Raw genomic sequence first — 4,899 nt, 5'->3', positions numbered from 1 at the left:
ATACTGTGAGGGTAGGGAGAAGGTGGGGGAGAAAAGGGGAACCGATCCTAATGATTGACATATAATCACCCCCCACAACCACCCAGGTTGATGAACAACATAAAAATTGGTGAAGGGAGACAGCAGATGGTGGAACATATGAAAATAATAATAATTTATAATTTATCAAGGGTTCATGAGGGTGGGGGAGAGAGGAAAAAAATAAGGAGCTGATACCAAGGGCTCAAGTAGAAAGAAAATGTTTTGAAAAGGAAGATGGCAGCATATGTACAAATGTGCTTGACATGTATGGATTGTAACAAGAGCTGTAAGAGCCCCTAATAAAATGATTTTTTAAGGGAAAATAAAAGAAATTTTCTATTTAGCACTTTTACTTTATTTCTTCCTTTCTCTTTAAATTTTCTATATTCTAGAATAAGTTTCTGAATCTCTTCTGACATCTATTTTGGCCTTTGCTTTTTTTATTGTTTTTAATGATCATTTGCTTTCTTCATGTATGATACCATCTCGCAACTTATCCAGTGTTTGCCCATAAGTATTCAATGAGTCAAATCTATTTTGGAGATGGTTTCTAAATTCAGTTGTGATATACTTAATGCTTTATTTTGGTTCTAATGACCTTGTTTCGATGATCTTAGGTTTGAAATTGAACTTGTATATGAGCAATTGATGACCTACCCATTCAGCCCCAGCTTTGTTCTAATTATACTTAGCTCCTCCATCATCTCCTCTTATAGTCAAAAAGTCACTTTGATTCCTCTGTATTTCATCGGGCAAGGGCCACATGCATTGTTGTTGCTTATGGTATTATGCAATAAATAAATCATTGGTCTTGCAAAATTGTATCATGCAGTCTTTAGATTCATTTACACCACCAAGACCACATTTTCCATCTACCAATCCTTCTTTGTATCCCACTTTTGAATTAGCATCAGTAATTATCAGTGCATATTAAATATACATTTTTGCAATTTCAAACCAAAGAGTTGGTACATATTTCAATTTCCTCATCTTTGGCTTTAGTGGTGGGCGTGTTATTATGAACAATGGTCGTATTACCTGGTCCTCCTTGTAGGTGTTTGGTTATCATTCTGTTAATGATAGGATTATGCCTCGAGGTGGACCTGAACACGTTTTTCTATTGACAAGCATTTCTCTTCAATTTGTCACTCCTCACACAGTAAGTCATGATGATCTGATTCACGATGGCCAATACCAGTTGATTTTCGCTTACTATTGCGTAGCATATCAATCTTTATGTTGTGATGACAACGTCCAGCTTTCCCAGATTCATACCTTATCCATTCCACTCCGCAGGTTTTAATGGATGTTTGAGGGGCGTTCATTCTCATTGTGAGTTGTTCCCCATCAGGAAATGAAGGTCACAAAAGCTTTGCTTCCTCCATGTCACTAAGAGCAACTCTGCTTGAAGGAGACAGCTCTTCCCCGGTTGTCATTTGAATTCCTTCCAAACTGAGGCTCATCATCTGTGGCTAGATTTAGACAATGTTCTCCTGCAATCCATAAATTTCCATTGGCAAATATTTCATATGTGAATCACCTCTTCCTTCTTCTTAGTCTATCGGACTCTAGAAGCTCTGCTTGGACCTGTCCACCATGGGTGACACTGTTGGTATTTAAAATACCGGCGCCATAGCTTTCAGCATTCCAGTAGTATTGTTAGGTTTCTCAGGTGGGTAATGGCCTGGTTCCTGGCTTTGCATGAGAAAGAATTCACGCTGAAGCCTGGTTTGTAATCCAAGTGGGTTTTTATAAAGGATGGGAGAAGTTTCATGTTTTACAGTCTCAAAGGAGTACACGCTATTTCAGGGAAGCGTGCCAAACTGTGCGTGAGCTGAACTGGGGCTCATAACTGAACACAGGCAACCTCGTGTGGCTGCATGCCCACACGTGGTGAACAGAGAGACCACAGCTCGGCTGAGCAGGCGCAGGAGCAGGGTCAAGGGGAGAAGAGCAGGCCCTCCTGCTGCCAAGGTATTTTAAACCTCTGGCTGCAGAGGGATGGTCAAAGGTATTGGTTGACCTCATTGGCTGAATCAAGCTCACCTGGGTGGGGTCATGAGACTGGGACTAGTTTGGTGCCGCCCAGCTGTAATGGCCCATCTGGCTTGGGACCTCACTTTGAGCATGCTCAGTTAGACTCTTTATGGGTGGTAATACTAGCCTATTGCACTTCCTGAGAAGCAAACAAAATAACATACAAAATAGCTCTTAGAATTGACCCCCAGGAAGTATGTATGAATGGCTCCAGTTCTCTTGGATAAACTTGTCCTTGGGGTAAGGTGACCAGATGTCCCGCTTTTGGCGAGACAGTCACAATTTTTGACGTTTTAAAAAAGTCCCAATTTTAAGAAAGAATGCACGACAAGCTAGGGAACGGTCTAGGACTATTTGATCCATATAGACCAAATTTTTAATCAAGAACCGCCCCCCACCCCCACCCCCTGGTCAACGGTGTCCTGCTTTAAATCTGGTCACCTTACCTTGGGGGCATTAACTCCTCTGGAGGCAATAATCCCTGCTTTTGCACTAAGCAGGTCAGCTGTCAGCTCTGGTGTAATTCACAAATGTGTGTGAGCTGACTTCATGGTGTTCTGCGGCCACAGGGATATAAGTGGGTGTTGGGTCAAAGGTATTCTCACAGTAGTAGTCATACTGCAACCTCATAAGCATCTATTCGTGTCACTCTACCAAACAGAAATCATCACTACACATAGAGAATATCTTCTCCTCCAGTCTTCCCTTCTTCCCTTTTCTTATTAAAACCTCATCCATTTTTACAACAGTCTCAGCACCCAAACAGTACAACATAAATCCATGTTTTTCCAAGCCGCTGTCATTATAGAAATCGTGCCTTTGTTTTCCCAGTGGCTGATAATGAGAGATCTACGCCTCCATCCAAGAGGGAAACACAAAACAAAGCAAGAACAGACTAGTTGCCAAGAAGTGGATTCTAACGCACGATGCCCCATATTCGTAAAGAGGAGAACTGCTCTGTAGGCTCGTCACAGCTGTGATCTCTCAGAAGTCACGCACAAGACCTCTGGGGAAACTTGATTATCCAGTCTTGTGGTTAGCAGTAGAGAGCTTAACCATTTGCACTACCCAGAGACTCCAGTAGAAAATCCTTAACATACTCTTCGGACTTTTATAGGAAGTTTTCTTTGTGACGAGGAGGCAAGAATTTACCAGGAGTGTTGGGTCTGGGGATGCCCTGCCCTGATATGCATTAGACTCAGTCTGAGAAATGAATTAAAGAGGTTGCCCACGAACCCGAATATAGACATTGATTCTGACTCTTCACCACCGGGAACAGCAAGCTCTCTGGGATATGCAACTAGAAAACATCCATATCATAACATAAACTTTGGGCAGCTGCGAAGAGCTGGAGATGGTGCATAATGAACTACTGTATGGGTTTGATCTTGTAGAGGAGGGAGGAGCAACACCGAATCCCACCATCATGGGCTGGTTTCCATTTGGATTTAGTGCAAATGAGGCATCTCAACAATTAAACAGATACACTTGCAGGAGAAGAAATTTAAAAGTAAAAAATCATTTTATTGGGAATTAGAAGATATAGGAGAGAATGAGTTTGATTGATGTCAGCAAAGAGGACCTTCTCGAATGGGTGCCGGTATGAATGATTTAATATTTAGTTTCATGAGAGTAGACATTTTCACTTTTTTCTTGATGGGATTCTGTGTTACTCACAAAAATTTGTTTACCACAAACAAATGTAATATTTTTGTAACCCAGCACTGATAAAATATAGGGAAAAAATCCCTGTAGTATAAAAGTGTGGATATTTAAAAAGAAACATTTAAAGGAGAGACAGTTTCAAGGAAAATTAGGGAGAATGGGTTTTGAAATTTATGTTGCTTATTTGAACTGAATATTTTGTGGTCAACATTCAAAGTAAGATGTTGACAGAGTTTAGGGCTTTAAATAATGGGAGAAGAGTTTTGTAAGATCACTTAGAATGCCGGAGAAATTGCTTATATTACTGTGGGAGTGGTTCAAAAAGTCCATGGGAAAATGAAATTAAAAGATAATGGAATTTTCCATGATTTTTTTCCTTTCTCTCTCTCTTGTTTTTTTTTAAGATAATTTTATTGAGCACTCTTTCAGATATTATAACAATCCATAATTCAATTAAGTCAAGCAATAATTATACATTTGCTGCCACCATCATTTTCAAAACATTTTCTTTCTTCTTGAACTCTTTGATATCAGCTCACCTTTACCCCCTCCTTCCCCCAGGAACCCTACCCCAAAAAACCCTTATTCTTATATTATAAATATTTATTATGTGTATATATATATATATGTATATTGCCACATCTTACACCATCCACTGTACCCGTTCCCCTATAATTCTGATATTCGTTCCCCTCAAGTGGGGTTATACAGTCATCTTTACTATCAGTTCCCCTTCTCCAACTTACCCCACCTTTCTTCCCATGCCGCCAGGGAATCATTGCTCCCATTGCTATTTCTGACAGGTTTATCTACCTTGGATTTCATGCATTGAGCAATCTTCGTTATCCAAATGAATATTTGCAGATCTAGCAAGTTTAATCAGGTAAAACTGAGACCAAAATAGTAAGGGGGTAAATAATTTTTTTAAAAAACTAGAGGATAGTTTTGTGTTTCAACAGTGTAATACTGCACACTGGATATATCTTTCCTCACCTATGGCCCTTCTGTGAGGGACTATCTGATTATCTTGCAGGTGGGTTTTTGGTCTCACTTTGTTTATGCTTTTTCACATCAATTTGATTGCTTGTTTTTGAACTTCTGATACCTATTCCCATAGACACCTCATGCTCACACAGGCTGGTGTGCTTCCTCCATGTGGGCTTTGTTTCTTCCCTG

This window comes from Echinops telfairi, unplaced genomic scaffold (assembly GCF_000313985.2).
Source record: "Echinops telfairi isolate 266 unplaced genomic scaffold, ASM31398v2 ScPeMD7_5592;HRSCAF=6446, whole genome shotgun sequence".
Classification (NCBI taxonomy): domain Eukaryota; kingdom Metazoa; phylum Chordata; class Mammalia; order Afrosoricida; family Tenrecidae; genus Echinops; species Echinops telfairi.
The sequence above is the reverse complement of the archived record's forward strand: the minus strand, read 5'-3'. Positions refer to the sequence as shown.